Source organism: Diabrotica virgifera, chromosome 8 (genome assembly GCF_917563875.1).
Source record: "Diabrotica virgifera virgifera chromosome 8, PGI_DIABVI_V3a".
Classification (NCBI taxonomy): Eukaryota; Metazoa; Arthropoda; class Insecta; order Coleoptera; family Chrysomelidae; genus Diabrotica; species Diabrotica virgifera.
This window is the reverse complement of record NC_065450.1, coordinates 158,901,356-158,919,834: the sequence shown is the minus strand read 5'-3', so window position 1 is coordinate 158,919,834 and position 18,479 is coordinate 158,901,356. Positions and strand designations below refer to the sequence as shown.

Here is an 18,479-nt window from a genome sequence, read left to right as displayed (position 1 = left end):
AGGCTGCTCAATAATCCGATTTCAATTCTGTAAAGTGCATTAGATAGGTGGAGTGCTTCTTTATATGTAAAAAAATTGACAAATCTTTGTATCTTCTAGTTTTTGTTGTGCAAGATTTTAAAAAATTTTAATTTTTTAAAAAAAGTTGAGATTGCAAAATATTATGCAAAATCTATTTAGTCAATTTTAACGAAATTTGGTGGATGGTTTTACCACATTACAAAAATTTTCTAAGCGAATTAGGAAGGTTCCAAGTGGAACCGAAGTGATGGAAAAATATTGAATAATGACAGGCTTGTTTTGCCACCTTATTTTATATTTATTACTATTTTGCAGCAAGGGTGTAAAATTAAGATACTTTTAACCAATCGTATCTGATAGAAAATTTAATTATCTTTGTTATATTCCTATACGACTTTGTAGTCTAGGCACCAAATAGAGGTCACCGTGTCATTTTCAATTCTGATGGACAAACTCAACGGTTTCTTATGGATTTTTGGCTGCTGATTACGAATTTCAAGGGGGGATTTCGATATGAGTGGTCAAAAAATTGTTATAAACAATTTCATTGTTTATAAATTGTTTATAAGGCTCTGGCTCATAAACTAAAGAAGATACAAAAAAATATTTCAAATAAAATTTGATCCCTAATAAAAATGAAGAAAAAACCGTTTACTAAACTTAAATACGACAATTAGAACTCAAGATATTGGAAAATTAGTGCACAATGCAAATTGCAAATTGCAAAATAAGTATTTTTCGAAGCTTTATCGATCGTAACTCGGCTTCTACGCATGTAAATGAGCCTTATAAGGTGCTCTTTTAAAGCCTAATTAAGAGGCTTCCAAACAAAGTTTGTTAAATTATTTGATCTTCAATTTTTTTAAAGTTATACCCGTTTGTAGTTATAATTTTCTTAAAAATATTGTACATTCATTTGTTTATAAGGGTTTCAAGCAAATTTGAGCTATAAACATTTATACTTTAATTAACAATAATGATAGAAAAACTCAAAAGGAACAATCTGAGCTTACGAAACTGTTCGTAAGTTTATTTTTGGCTAAGATGTCGATATTTTAATGGCGCGCTATGAGGCGCAAGATTGGCTCACAGCGTAATAGTCCAGGGCTCATCTGTTTTGAGATGGACGTTGAGAGGTGACTCAAATTTTTTTGCAGATATTGCTTAAAAATAACTCAAATAATAATATTTGAGTCATCCTTCCACTCAAAATGGTCCGGAACATTGTTTAAATAATCAAAATGTCAAAATATGAAGGAAAAATTCGATTTTTTATTGGTTTTTTGAATATAACTTAAAAACTGTTCATTTCTGAGAAAAGTTGTACTGACATAAAAGTTGCGTAATTAAATTTACTATAATACAGAATTAGTTAAAAATTTAAAGAATAGTCACCCTTGTTGCAAAATAGCAATATTTGCGAAAAAAACCATACAAAAACAAGTATTTGCATTTTACGTTTTTCAACCATTTATGCTAGACTTAGGTCCTTCATCTTTTACCCAGAAAAACTTTATGATATAGTAAAATAACACTGTAAATTTTATTAAGATTGGTGTAACAGATTTTGCAAAATAAATTTTGAAATCCAGCTTTCGCAAAAAAAATTCATTTTTTAAAAATGTTGCAGGACTGAAAATAAAGCAGATAGTAAGTTGAATGATTTTTTTGCTTATAGAAGTGTACTGTACCTTTCATTTGCAATTTGCAAAATTAAAATCTAATAATTACCACGGCGTCAGGAAATTTTTTAAATAAACATTAATTTTTGGTGCTGCGTGCAGGACAGCGGTGTTCGATTCACACAAGTTGATTTCCATCAAAATTTCTTCTAATCTTTATTTAATATATTATTTTCTTTCTCTATATTTTGTTGTATTTTAATATTTTAATTCCACAAAAATCAAACTAATTTTATTATTGTTTGTGAAATATTGTTTAAAAAATTGCATATGTTTAAAAATAATAAACTTTTATTCTCTAAGTTAAAATATATGAACAAAGAAAGTTTTTGCTAAAAAAAGTGTTATTTCAAAGGATAGAGTATGTGTTTTTATTTTGCAATAAACAAATTTATTTATTTATATCGAAATGTAATAAAAATTAAAATGTATCGATCATTATCAAAGTTCATTGAAATGCCCAATCAGAGCAAACTATCCGCTGTCCTCCGCGTAGCACCAATAATTAATGTTTATTTAAAAAAATTCCTGACGCCGTGGCAGTTAATCGATTTTAATTTTGCAAATTGCAAATAAAAGGTACAGTACACTTCTATACGCAAAAAAAATTTCAACTTGCTATCTACTTTATTTTTAGTCCTGTAATAATTAAAAAAAACGAATTTTTTTTGCGAATGCTGGATTGCAGTATTTGTTTTGCAAAATCTATTGAACCAAGCTTAATAAAATTTACAGTATTGTTTTATTGTATCATAAAGTTTTTCTGGGTGAAATATGAAAGTTCTAAGTGTAGCATAAATGGTTGAAAAAACGTAAAATGCGAATACTTGTTTTTGTATAGTTTTTTCGCAGATATTGCTATTTTGCAACAAGGAATATATTGTAGGAAATTTAATTATGCAACTTTTATGCCAGTGCAACTTTTCTCGTAAATGAATACTTTTAAAGTTATAATCAAAAAACGAAGAAAAAAATCGAATTTTTCCTTCATTTTTTGACATTTTGATTATTTAAACAATGTTCCGGACCTTTTTGAGAGGGAGGATAACTCAAATATTATTATTTAAGTTATTTTCAAGCAATTTCAGCAAAAAAATTTGAGTCACCTCTCAACGTCCAAATGTACTAATATTTTTACAGATCCGCCCTGGTCTATAAAGGTTCACGCGCTAAGATCTCGATGCAAATTATAATTTCTATGTATATATACGTTATCTTCATTTTTCATTTTTGAAGATCCTAATAAAATTTTATCATATACTTCTTATAATTAAATCATCATACTATATCTCGTATCACTTCTCATTCTATTTAATTTGTCTTCTATTTTTTGTACTAAATGAGAAAAAAAACACATTAAAAACTAATATTTCAGAAATATAACTAAAGAGTTAGTTGATATTATTTATTATTACTATTTTTACAAACATTTTCTTTCATACATCTGCATCGAGATATACAGGGAATCTCAGCTTTTTTACATCTGCATAAATTCTTCGAGCAATTTTTACAGACACATGGTGGTACTAAATCTGATTTTGAAGGCATTAAAATTAAAACTTTTTGGGGCTTCAGAGTTTCATTATCTATAAGATATCCATATACAAGTGGACCAAGTTCTTTTGCAGAATCTTCGAGGCACGTTAATTTTGTGTACACCACATAAAATGCTCGTTTTATATGTAAGTGGATTGAGTTTGATGTTGGGGGCATATCTTTCAAGAGAAAACAAGAGAAAAATATTTACGAATATTTGCTGTTTCAATTATACGTGCACAACCGTTCTCAGTAGAAGACACTTTGATGTTGATATTTTTTTGACATATAATACATAATTTATTATTAACTAAATTATTCATTATTGCAACCAATCAATATCACATTACACTATTAAGAGACAATGACTTTGTTGTAAAAAATAGACAGAATTGACAGTAGTATATTATATTATTGTAGACATATTAAGAAAAGTCAAGGCTTCCTGAGCAAAATAGTGTAACACGAGAGCAGTCGATCGGTATATTTACCATGATATTTATTACTTGAATGTGAGTTGATCTTGAGCCTCAGAGCGTGCTATTATATTATCAATATCTTGGCCAAAAATAAACCTACGAACACTTTCCTAAACTCAAAATACACCTTCTTAGTTTTTATATTATTAGTTTTAATTAAAGTATAAATGTTTATTGCTCAAATTTACTAAAAACCCTTATACAAAAATTAATGTACAAATTATTTAAGAAAATTATAACTTCAAACGAGTATAACTTTAGAACAAATGAAGATAAAGTAATTTGACAACTTTGTTTGGAAGTCTATTAATTAAGAGTAAACAGTAGCGATCAACAAGTAGCGAAAACGCGTTCCAAGATTGCGGCTGTAATTTTGAATATTTTTTCGAGATATTTGGCACACGTATTCGTAATATAATAAAGAATGGCGGTACAGAGCCCAATTTGAAAAATATGTTAATATCGCTCATTAAATGCAACAATGTCATATCTCAAAAAACTTACTTTCGAGAAAATTCAATTTTAAGATTTGGATGCTGCTAAAAAATTTTTTAATTTATTGAAAAAAAATGCTTAAAACCATTAGACAATGTGATTGTTTTGTCTAAGAATCAATTGAAAAAAAAGAGTTTTTTAATTTTAAGGGTTAATAAGATCAAATTATTAAAAAATGTTCCATTTTGTGACGTTATTGTCACTTAAATGCATTTGTAAAAGAGGTACAAATTGAAATATGATGATCTTGTCATTATTTAAACACAGTTTTTGGCAAATAATTTTAATATGTCAACTTGTTAAAAACAAGAAGTTACAAAATAAGAAAACTACAAATAAAAATACAGTTCAAGAAACATTAATAAAATATTTTGGCTTAGATATTTTAATGAAAATACGCATGTTTCGCAAAGGTCTTTCTTGGGTGTAAAGAAAGAAATATTAAATTCTTTGACAAAAACTTCATGGAAAATTGCGTAACTTGCAAAAGGTCTATTTCTTTGTTTACAGATTTCAATATAGTCTCTATGAATATCTGCCAATGAGCGGCTACCATCAATAAATATTCGGGATGTATTGGCGCGAGTAATAACTTTCAATTCTTGGGATTGATGTTATGTGCTGTCTAATATCTTCCCGAATTTCTGGATTTAGCGATTTCTGGTTTCCGTGTCTTCCACATTTGTCCGAATCAAGGAGGACCTCTAAACCTTTATTCCGTTTTTCTTGCACAGTTCTTATTATGCGATCGGGTATGTCCAAAATATTTGCAAAAAATACTTTGCAAACTCGAATCTACTTACCTTCTTTTACAAAATAGTATGCGTTGTTTTTGTCTCTGGGTTTTCTTGTACCTCCGACACGAATATACCGATATTGGGGTACAACTGGTACCAACAGTTTGTTAATATACTCTCTCTGTTTTTGAAATTCACCGAGTGACCAATAGCTTAAAAAAATCTGTATCCCCTCCTCTTCGGTAAATTTAGATGGACACTTGAGTTTACAATCTTTGCACGGATACCTTACTTGTCTTTTTTGTCTCATCTTTTTGTTTTTTGAATGAGTTTGGTAGGCTTCACCACAACTTCTCATTTTTTTTTGTAAGATTTCTCTTCCAGTTTTTAGTATTCCGTTGACGTTTCTTGCCTTTCTTTGGGGGTGTAACAAGAATAGGAATGTCTTGGTTTGCTGATAAGGTTTGATTAGGCTCATTATTACCGTCGTCGTGGTTTTCTTTATCACACTCTTCTGATTCTTCATCACTCTTTGGTACATAGTTATGATCGTTAATTATGTCTTCACAATCTTCAGAGGACGAAGAAGAGCTACTACTACTGGAAGACCCACTAGAACACCTACTACAACAGCTGCTTGAAGATGATGAAGAACTTGTTGACTTAGAAACTCCAGGAACAGCTATATTCTTATCACCTGTAAAAAATAATTATCTTCAAACACTATTAACTTCCAAAATCATACCATTTTTGAATTTTTTTGCATTTTTTAATTTTATATGGGAGTGACTAGGTGTCAAATAAAATACACCATTAAATCTTATACTGTTTTTTTCCATATTATAACATAAAATACGTAGGCAAACTATTTTTTTTTTATTTTAATGTTTCAGAACTAATTTTTTTATAAAAATATTTTTCCTTGTAGCACCAATATTTCTAAACCGCAACGCCGCGCCCCCTCACATTTTTCCAAAAGCTGGAACAGCCACTGAAAAAATACTTACCTAGTGTACTTGAAGATTCTTGATTTTTTACAAAAAAAACTCATTGTCCATCTCTGAAACGTTTGTTTCATATTCTTGTTTGTTTTGTTGTTCATCATTGTCGAGCATATTCTTTGGGGTACCATTTTCACATTCAAAAACAGAAACTGTGTAGTCAGACATAATATACTGTTCGGTCGATGCATCCTCATTGGTAGATTGCTGCTGCTTTAAAAGCTGCTGAATCTTTTTTAAGCGAAATTTAGGACATTATTACGTTGAAAGCCTAAAATAGTATATTTTTTAAATTAGATCAAATAAAAAGTATTAGACAAATAAACATAATATGCAATTATTTTTGGTTTTAAATTTAAAAATTAGTAAAATTTAATGTAATCAATTGGTTGCAATCCCAAATGGAGAAAAAAGTTGTGTTTAAAGATTGACCTAACCTTAAATAAATATTATTCCTTTTAAATTTTTAAATAATATTTTGTAACAATAAAGTCATATTGTTTACAAAAACTCAGACACCTCCAGCAAAAAAAATATTAAATTCTTTGTAATAAAGTCTTAAGAAAAAATAATACACCAAACAAATATTTTTTTCAGAACAATAGCGTCATATTTTTAATTATTAAAACCTAAACGTTTATCATTTTTTGGCGAAAAAAGTACTAATTCTAAATAATGCGTTATTGAAATAAAATATTATCAAATAAAAGATCTTACCTTTAGTGAAATATCCTCATAAAACACAATAACACGTTTTTAAACAAAAGCGTAAGCACGTGCCGCTTCAACTGACAAACCACAACTGAAATAAAACACTCTTGCGGTAAAAATTTAGACCTCGTCGCAGAAATACTACAATCGTTTGGCGCCATCTCTCAGTTAATTGTTAAGTTACAGATATATCGATCTAACAAAGTAAACTTTATACAATTTACTTTCTGTTAAACCACATAACTCAAAAATTCGATTTTTTGAGATATGACGTTGTTGCATTTAATGAGCGATATGTGGAAATTACTCTGTAATTAAATACAATACTAAAAAACGAGCCTGTACCGCCATTAAGAAGAACAGAAAAATACACTTTCTTCAAATAAACATTTTTATCCCATGCCTAGATTTTGTCATTTTGGAACTACTAAAATCTTTTATTTCATTAGTAGTTCCAAAATGACACAAAATCTAGGCATCGGATAAAAAAGTTTATTTGAAGAAAGTGTATTTTTTTGTTCTTCTTAATGGCGGTACAGGCTCGTTTTTTTAATAATGTACTTAATTACAGAGTAATTTCCACATATTAATATATTTTTCAAATTGAGCTCTGTACCGCCATTCTTTATTATATTACGAATACGTGTGCCAAATATCTCGAAAAAGTATTCAAAATTACAGCCGCAATCTTGGAACGCGTTTTAGCTACCTGTTGATCGCTACTGTATCACCTTAAGCTTTAAAATGAGACCATGAAAAACTCATTTTACTGCGTAGAAGCCGAGTTACGATCGATAAAGCGTCGAAAAATACTTAATTGACTGTAAGCCGATCTTCCGCCTCATAGCGAGCCATTAAAATATCGACATTTTGGCCAAAAATAAACTTATGAACATTTTCATAACCTCAAATTGTTCCTTTTGAGTTTTTCTATCATTATTGTTCATTAAGGTATAAATGTTTATAGCTCAAATTTGCTTGAAACCCTTATAAACAAATGAATGTACAATATTTTTAAGAAAATTGTAACTTCAAACGGGTATAACTTTAAAACAAATGAAGATCAAGTAATTTAACAAACTTTGTTTGTAAGCCTGTTAATTAAGCTTTAAAACGACATCTTCTAAGGCTCATTTACATGCGCAGAAGCCGAGTTACGATCGATAAAGCTTCGAAAAATACTTATTTTCCAATTTGCAATTTGCATTGTGCACTAATTTTACAATATCTTGAGTTCTAATTGTTATATTTAAGTTTAGTAAACGGTTATTTCTTCGTTTTTTATTAAGGAACACATTTTATTTGAAACATTTTTTTATCTCTTTTAGTTTATGAGCCAGAGCCTTATAAACAATTTATAAACAATTAAATTGTTTATAACAATTTTTTGACCACTCGGATCGAAATCCCCCCTCGAAGTTCGTAATCAGCAGCCAAAAATCCATAAGAAACCGTTGAGTTTGTCCATCAGAATTGAATATGACACGGTGACCCCTCTGGCGCCTAGACTATTGTTCCAAAATGAATCGTTTTAAAGTTATAAGCAAAGAAAATAGAAAAAAAAAAACGAAATTTTTTGAAATTTTTAAATATTTTATTTTATTTTTTATTAATGTTCCGCGCATATTTGAGAAGAAGCATAAGTGAATTATTATTAACGAAGTTATCACCTAACTTTATCGGCAAAAATCCGAATGCCACCTCTCACATCCACCTAAAAACAGATCCTTCCTGGTCTATAAAAAAAATAGTTAATTGCTACGGGAATTAGTATATTGGGTATACTGAATTCGCTCTATCGATATTCACAGTATACATTGAACCAAAAACCCAGATATCTGAAAGACAATGGTTGGAATTCTTTAAAGATATACCTGAACCTTTTATTATTGGTGGTGATTTTAATGCCCACAGTATCGCATGGGGCTGTGAAATTGAAGACAGCTATGGTAAAAAACTTTTAGAAAGTATTGATCATTGTAATTTGATATGTCTGTATGATGGGTCGTCCACATTAGCAACTAGTAACAGTCCATCTGCTATTGACTTAACCTTTTGTACTCAAGATATTTCCAATTTTTTAACTTGGAGTGTCTTACAAGATCCTCATGAATCCAATCATCTTCCGATTATCATAAACATGGAAACAGATAATACAACTTTATCTCCAACTGAAAATTTTCACAAGATCTGGAATCTTAACAAGGCCGATTGGGACTTGTACACCTCTGTACTAGAAGCTGAAAATTCTCCTGGTAATTATCAACAATTAATAGCAAACATAAATAAGGCAGCCAATTTAGCAATACCGAAGTTTTCATCTAACGTCATACATAAGAGGCAAATTTCAAACCAATGTTAGTGCGAAAGTTGTAAAACTGCTGCTGATAACCGTAAAATTGCATACGGAAAATATAAACAAAACCCTACAGGAATAATTTATTTGAATTAAAGAGACTTGATGCTGTCGCAAAAAAAACTCTTCAATCAAAAGAAAAAATAGAATTGGATAGAGTACTGCGAAAGCCTTAATTCCAAAACAAAAATCAGTGAAGTGTGGAAGAAAGTAAACGCCTTTAAAAACCGCAAACAGTCCAACAAGATTCCAATTAATCCAAATTCAAGCTGGCTAGATGAATTTCATAATAAGGTATCTCCTCAGTGGGTACCTTCCCAATATTTTCCAGAATAGAGCGAAACATTTTCAAGGGAGGACTGTCAAACTAACGTCAGAACGTGTATGTATCGATCTGTAAATTGGTGCCGTAATTTGTAATTATTACTGTAAATACTAGTTATTAAAACTATTTTTCGCTCAAACAGTGACTAATAACAATTGTGTTAAGTGTTGATTTTCAAGAACAAGCTGTAGCTTCAGTCAGTAAGACCTTTTTTACGTAATAATCTTTCAACTTAAACACTTTCAGTGTGAAACTGTCAATAGTTTTCCACGGTTGCTCTCTGGCCCCAAACGGTTAGGCAACCAGTATTGCAGTGATGTATTCCAGGTCGTCGCTTATTTCCAGACAACCAAAGCGTTAATATAAACAAATTCGAGTTACTTTTGACTACATGAGTAACAATTTAAATCAATGTTCCCCCACTGTTAGCAACACCATGTCTATACCCAATTCTTCAAGTAATCTTACTAGTTCATATGCAACCGCTACAATGACTAAAGCACGTCCTAGGTATCCGAAGAAGACCGAAGCTATTTTAATTCATGCAGAACCAAATTTAGTACTACTAGACTATGTCAAGGCCATAGGTAATATTGTTAATCCGAAAAACATCTGCTTCGCCTCAAGAATTTCCAATAATAGAATCTGTATCTACCTAACAAATTCTGAACTTGTTGATCAAATTATTACTGAACATCCTACAATTAAAATAAATACAGTTGAACTACCAGTACGGAGATTAGTAACCCCAGCTAAAAGGCTTATAATCTCCAACGCTTTTCCATCAATTCCACACGACATCATAGAGAAACATCTCAAGGATCTTGGTCTACAACTCGCGTCACCAGTGTCATATTTAAAAGCTGGAATCCCCGGTGATGTATTTACCCATATTATGAGTTTCAGAAGACAAGTACATGTCACTCCATCCACAGAAAACTTTGAACTCCAAACTTCAATAATAATCCATTTTGACAACAACTCTCACAGAATATTCCTCTCTACGGATAAAATGGTATGTTTTCTATGCAAACAACAAAATCACACAGCAAATAATTGTCAAAATCCTCCTAGAAATCCCTCCCTAAATGAACAATCGTTTCCTACTGAACCCATCCCCACTTCCCAAATATCAAATAATGACACACTATCAAACCCAACAAATAATATAGATCTTAGTCAACAAATAAATACAGTCGATGAAACACAAGAAGAAACACAAACTTCTAAAAATACACCCACTAAAATCAATGAAATGCCCTCACCAGATGTAATTGTTCCCACTAAGCATAAAGCCAAAAGATCTAAGAAAGACTCTCCCGATAAGTCTAAATTAACTAATTCCACAATTCACACTATCCAAAATCTTTTTCAAGAAAATCCAGACTCATTTTCCCTTCCTGTTGAAAATTTTCTGGCCTTCCTAGAAAATACATTCGGCAGTGATAACCCATTGCACGAAGCACAGGAGTTCACTCAAAATGTCCAGGCACTCCTTGACGATATGAGAAAAATATACCCCTCACTTGAAGACAGAACAGCGAAAAATAGATTCACAAGAGTCTCTAAGAAAATTAAAAAACAGTTAAATATAGACAACACAGAAACGGAAAGTACAGCATCTCAATCAACCAATAATGATAACGATTATCTCTCAGACTCTTCCTTAACTATCTAAAGCCATTACTTTCACGCTAGTTCAGTGGAATTGCGATGGGTTTTACCCTCGCTTAGAACGCATACAACAGTTAATCAAAAATACAGAAGCCGATATCATTTGCTTTCAAGAAACTAATTTTAAACACTCTCATAAACGAGAGCTTAAAAACTTTGAAGGTTACCATTTTCTTCGAACAACATTTACTAGAGCAAGTGGAGGAACCTCTATTTTCGTGTCTAACGATTTATTTTCTTTACATCATATCCTAATCACTAATTTGGAGGCTATAGCAGTAACCATCTGGTGTCCAGATAAAATAACTATATGCAGTATTTATATTCCACCTAACTATAACCTCTCTAAAACCGAGTTAGATGATTTAGTCCGCCAACTACCTAGCCCATTTATACTAGTCGGAGACTTTAACGCCCATAATACTATGTGGGGCTCCAAGAAAACTTTCGGAAGAGGAAAAATCATAGAAACCGTATTGAGTTGCAATAATGCTTGTTTGATGAACAGTGGAGCTAACACATATTTTAATATCGCATCAGGAAGTTACTCCTCTATTGACTTAAGTATATGTGATCCCAAGTTAGCTGATTCACTCTCATGGTATACGTTAGAGAGCCTATACGATAGTAATCATTTCCCGATAGTCATAACAAATAGTCATAAAAAATATTGCCCCGTCACTAAGTGGAATATTGCTAAAGCAGACTGGAATCATTTCAAAAGTAGTGCCGAAAACTTACTATCCTCAGTACAAGGGTCTGAAGATATAGAAGAGATAATAACTCTTTTTAATAATTGCATTATCATGGCTGCAGAAACTCATGTTCAGAAAATAACAGTATGCCCCTCTAAAAAGGCTGTACCATGGTGGAATCCAGAATGCGAACAAATAGTGCAAGAATATAAATCTGCTCTTAACAGATATCGAAGAAAGAGAAGTCAAGAAAGCCTGATTTGCTTCAAAAGACTAAAAGCTAAAGCTAAATATGTTGATAAAAAAAGTAAAAAAGATTCCTGGCAAAGTTTTGTTTCCACTCTTACCAGTGATACTTCTCCAACACAAGTGTGGACAAAAATAAGACAAATGAAAGGACAGAAATCTTCACCAAAAATCCCAGCAATTACACGGGAAGGAAAAGTAATTACAGATAACCAAACAATTTCGCATATTATGGCTGAAAGTTTCGCACTGAAATTTAGATATGAACTCGAGCATAACTAAAGTTTAATTGAGCAAAATCCGTTAATTTCTCACACTCCTCAAATTAGTAGACATGATATAGCCGCTATCAACCTTCCTTTTACACTAGAAGAATTAACAGTAGCTCTAGCGTCTTGTAAAAACTCCACTGCCGGGCCAGATAATATTCCATACATATTTTTAAAAAATTTATCTAATTCCAGCCTTGCAAAACTTCTAAATCTGTACAATAGAATATGGCTTACTAAGAAATTTCCTCGCATATGGCGCGAATCAATCATCATACCAATAAAAAAACCTGATCAAACTTCCAATCTGCCAAAATCATATAGGCCAATGTCACTAACCTGCTCGTCATGCAAACTTCTCGAGAAAATGATAAACTCAAGATTAACCTGGCTTCTAGAAAAATATGCTATAATTAACGAAGCCCAATCTGGTTTCAGACGCCACCGTTCTACACTTGATAATTTAGTGTTACTGCAAACACAAATAGCTACCGCCTTTTCGAATAAACAAGATGTTATCGCTAGTTCTTTTGATATAGAAGGAGCCTTCGATAGCATTTCACGACCAGCCATTCTTCAAAAGCTTCTTCAATACAATATTACAGGCAATATTTATTTCTTCATACAAAACTTTTTAAAAAAAAGGACTTTCAAGGTAAAAGTAAACGGTGAAATATCTGCAACATACCCGCAAAATAATGGAGTCCCACAAGGTTCCGTACTCAATACAACCTTGTTTATTCTCGCAATAAATGACATATGTTCGAGTGTTTGTCTACCAGTCAAATATGTAATGTATGCGTATGATCTTATTCTATATTGTCAAGGAAAAAATACAACCGCCACATGTAAAGTACTGCAAACCGCCGTAAATCAACTTAACGAATGGGCTAAAAACACAGGATTAATACTATCACCTTCCAAATCAAAATTAATTCGATTTAGCAGAAGACCTTGTAACCAAAATCCTATTGTATATCTCAACGAAATTCCATTGCAAACTGTAACACACTACAAAATACTTGGTTTAACTTTGATAGTAGACTAACTTGGAAAGAGCATATTAACAAACTAAAAGGAAATGCAATGAAGAGGTTTAATATAATCAAGGCACTGTCACAGTATACTTGGGGTACAGACGAAAGCATTTTACTTAATATCTATAGAGCCTTAATTCGCTCTAAACTGGACTGCGGTAGTTTCATTTACATGTCTGCGTCAAAGTCTGACTTAAAGTTACTCAACTCTGTGCATAATACTTCCATTCGTCTCTGTTTAGGCGCCTTCAAATCTAGTCCTGTAGAGAGCCTTTATTGCGAGGCTAATGAGCCACCCCTCTGGATTCGACGAGAGTATCTCCTACAATCTTACTTTGCTACAGTATCTGCAAATACATCTAACCCTATCTATCGTCTAATAAATTCAAAGCCCCTCTCGGATTTACCGAGAACGATCCAATCAATTATTGAAATCCAGAAATCAACCTTAAGAAATGCCATCGATCTTACCAAAACACTTCCATATCCAATTCCAACTACCCCTCCTTGGAGCAGATCAATCCTACATTTAAATACTTCCTTGTTGGCCTATAACAAACACGAAACTCCGAGCATTTTAATAAGACAATACTTTGAAGAAATCATAGAAAAGAACCAATTCCAAAAAATTTTATACACAGATGCTTCCAAAAGTGAAATAGGAACTGGATGTGCTGTTACCACAGTTGATAAGACAATAAAATCATTTTTATTATCAGATGTATGCAGCGAATATCGCGGTGTGCAAGTACTTGGAAAGGGAAACGAGAAACGACCGTGCGCGAGTCGCGGAGAAATATTGCAACTATCTTAAATAATTCACATTGTCAATTGAAATTGTCAAATTGACGTATATTTCATACCTTCTGTCATTGACGCAGAAAAATTATATATTGCTCCACAATATTGATATGATATGCAATTATTATATAAAGGTAAATTTAATTAATTGTATTTTGCTTGCAGTACTGGATTTTAATAACTGATTTTATTTACTACATACAATTGTTTACGTTTGCTAAACATAACCTGCATCTTATTTTTTCTTCTTATTATTTTTTTGAACTATGGTCTTGACAATTATCCAGCAACCAGGACTAATATAATTGGCCAATATAATTAAAAGTGCGAATAAAAGTACAGAGCGTAGAAATAGAGGTCGCTTTGCCGAACTTGCACCGCGATATTAGAAGCTTTTAAATCCTTAGAAATCGATAGTAAAAACCAAGCGATATGCACAGATTCCTTATCATCACTCTTCTCCATAAAAAGTTTATATGTTCAACATCCTTTAGTTCATGAAATCCATAACATATATAGTACACTTGCCTCTCAAGGCGTAGTTGTTACTATCATCTGGGTACCATCCCATATCGGCATCCCCGGTAATGAAAAAGCAGATCACGTCGCCAAAGTAACCTCTACCCTAAATGGTCAGCACTCAAAAGTACATGTTCAAATCTGTAGTGACTTGAAGCAGATGTTTAAGCAGCAACAACATATATCTTGGCAAATCCACTGGAACACAATCAAAAACACATTACACGAGATCCGGCAGACTGTCAATATATTTGAACTCCCAACTATGACTAGAAAAGAAAAAGCAGTCATTCGAAGGTTGAGAATTGGACATACCCGATACACACACGAATACTTAATGAAGTCTGAACCGAAGCCTAATTGTCAAATTTGCTGTAGTGTTTTGATCGTGAAACACATCCTTATTGAGTGTCCTCAGTATGTAACTCAAAGAAATCGACATAAACTTAAGCCAAATATTAAAGATATTTTAAACTCGTCCGATCACCTTCATAACCTAATTAGTTTCTTGAAAGACATTCGATTATTTAACACAATATGATCTTTTGTCTTTATAATCTCTGCCTATTATTCAAAATTTCGTGATTAATAATTAATCACTATAATCCATAATTAATAATTATTGTAATAATTAGTTGTAAGTCTCTATAGTATCTAATAATTGTACTCCCAATATTTCTGTCATAATTTTTACCTAAAGTTATTTAAGATTTAGAAATTAACTGTTATAATAATTAATTTTAAGTCCTCATTGTAATTAACTATTGTATAACCAATACTGTTTGTGTCAATGGCCATTGCAGCCGAGACACATAAATTTAAATAAAAAAAAAATTTCAAGGGATAAGTTTGGCTTAGAACAACAGTTTAAATTGTGGGAGTTAGATCGAATACTTAGTCAACAAAATAGCAGTGCTCCAGGTAAAGAAAATATTTCATATTCCATGATATACCATATACCACTTCACTATAAAATATCATTATTACATATTTTTAATGAAATTTGGAATGATACGTCACAAATTCCAGAGAGTTTGAAGGAATATATTCTAATACCTATTAAAAAAGAATGTGTGTGTACTTTGTAAAAGTACTTTTATACTTTGTATAAAAGAATAAAACACACACAAACACATTAAAAATGCCACAAATGATTTCTGAACATTAATTGTAGAATTTTTTTTAACTAAATACGTATTTTCTGAAAATAAAATTATATAATAAATATACTTACAATCATAAAATGTATAAAAAAAAATAAAAAAATAAAAGTTTCTATTGGGATTCGAACCAACTTATCAGCGCGGTTGGTATTGGCGTTGTATTGGGGTTCATTCGCATTAAACGCTTCGCCACGGAGACAACGTGGCATTATGTGCGAAGATCGACTAACTAAACGGATTAAACTTTTGATATTTTTGAATTACATAAATCAAATTATTTTGATTTTGAATTGAAATGGTTTAGAATTGAACAAATACAACAAAACATAGAGTAAGAAAACAATATATTAGTTGAATATTGATAAAAATTTTGATGGTAATCAAATTATGTAAATAAAAGTATTACATACTATGTATTTTGGTAGGTTCAAATAGGTAGGTACTTATGATACATTTACAATTATTACGTACCTGTTGCTTTAAAAACTATTTAAAAGTCACTACAATTATAAACTTTTTTGTTTCTGTCCTCACAACATTAAAACTAATATATTATACATTTGTTTACCTTCATATTGAACAAATATTTATTATTGACAGATCATTTCAACACCCAATCAGAGCCCGTATAACGACTAATACCATACTGTCGGTGTGCCCATGCGCGCAGATCAATATAAATTCACCCTCAATCTCAATCGCGCCTAAAGAAGTATAACTTCAAAAACCTGGAAAACCAGAAAATTCCTGTAGTTCATATAGACCAATATCCCTAGCTTCTTGCTTCCTAAAGATGTTAGAAAGATTAACCCGCGAGTAGTCGCGCGGTGAGATAGAATCTCAATTTTTATCCTTTTTCGCGATAACTTGATGAAAAATTTTGCAATTTTGAAAAAAATTCGTAAGTGCCTCGAGAAAAAGTGTAGTAATGCGTAGGAATATTTTTTTCTTCTTCTTCTTTTTGTGGAATTTATGGCTTTGGGGAGAGCCAATTAGCTTTAACCCGCGAGTAGTCACGCCGTTAGATGGAATCTCACATTTCATCCTTTTTCGTAATGCAGTAAAACCTGTCAGTAACGGCCACTAAAAATGAAAGAACTATTGGCCGATATAGAAAGGTGGCCGCTATTGCCAGTTTTTGTAGTCTACATATAATTGGTTTGGGAAATTTTTAAACTGGCCGTTAAGACAGGTCGCCGATGTTGGCAGGTGGCCGTTAACACAGGTTTTACTGTACAGTAAAATTTGCCAGTAACGGCCACTAAAAATGAAAGAACTATTAGCCGATATAGAAAGGTGGACGGTATTGCCAGTTTTTGTAGTCTAAATATAATTGGTTTGGGAAATTTTTTAACTGGCCGTTAGGACAGGTGGCCGATGTTGGCAGGTGGCCGTTAACACAGGTTTTTTAATAAAATTGTTAGAAATATATATTTTCAATATAAAAAGTAGATAAAAATAGTACAAAATAAAAATTTGTTTTAAATTCGTATTTTGAGATAGAATCTCACACGCGACTATCGACGTTACAGAAGTGAGCGCGACTACTCCCGGGTTAATAAAAAATAGAATTGAACACTGGTTAGAGCAAGAACATATTTTCCCAAAATCTCAGTATGGATTTCAAAAATCAAAATCAACTCAAGATGCGATAACTTCCTTAGTCTCATCTATGGCTGCTTTTCTAGATGTCTCTTCTGCATTCGATACCGTTAATTTGGACATTATGTCGACACCCCCATCGAACAAGGTTGCAACTCAAGTTACATCTATTTTCAGATTTCAACACAGGCGAATTCAGCAAAAAATCGCGCACACGTCAATATAAACGACACAGTTTAATTCTCAATAGTTTGGCTAATACTCCATTGAAAAAAGTTGTATTTTAACTTACGTGTGCGATTTTAGCGTGAAAAAGGCAGTAACACTGGATACTCCCTATGTTAAATATTTGCTTTCTTTATACTTGACGATTAACAAGGTTGTTAAATGAGTTACAACTTTGTTGCACGTATGTTTAATTTATTAGGTATTTGAACATATTATGGTGTATCTCATGAGTCAATTTATAGAAATCAAAATAAAAAAAGGAATGAAAGACTTTTTTTCATTTTGATAGTTGCGGTGGACAAAATAAATATAGAATAGTTTTTGCTCCATACTTCTGTCTAGTGAAACAGTGTAATATTAACATTACACATGTATTTTTCGAAATAGCACATTCACAAAACGAGGGCGATTCAATGCATGCCCTTATAGAAAAACGGAAAAAACATTAAGTCGTATATGCTCCAGACCAATGGATAAGCATGATACGATATGCCAAAGCATCAGGCAAGTCTAAATCCGTAACTGAATTAAATCAGAGCCAAATTCTAAATTTTAACCTATTTAAGGACACATATTAATTTTGAAGTAGATATTAATAGTAAAAACTAAAGTAATAATTAAAATGATCTAGAATTAAATATTTAAAGATACGCAATAAAAATGCGAAAAATTTGAGATATTTTATACTTACCATGATTTTTTCATAGTGATAGAATATTGTTGTTATTTTAAAATTTCTAATTTCCAATTAAAATTTTGAAAATTGTTAGTTGATATTTTGTTTAAGAATCCCTTAAAAACTCATTTTCTCCTAGCTATACTGCAAATAACTCAAAACATACAACCTTTTAATAGTTAAACGGGAAAAATAATTAACACAGAGAGTGTAAAATGGTTGTTAC

The 18,479-nt window shown here is 31.6% G+C and overlaps 1 long non-coding RNA gene across 1 annotated transcript; it reads right to left on the bottom strand.

The window, feature by feature from the left end:
* Positions 1-4,480: 4,480 nt before the first annotated feature.
* On the bottom strand, positions 4,481-6,744 carry LOC126890413 (uncharacterized). The gene is made up of 3 exons (XR_007700311.1): positions 6,669-6,744; positions 5,958-6,222; positions 4,481-5,647 (listed from the first exon to the last, which is right to left on the bottom strand). It is a non-coding gene; the product is annotated as an uncharacterized LOC126890413 (long non-coding RNA).
* Between the last annotated feature and the right edge of the window lie 11,735 nt (positions 6,745-18,479).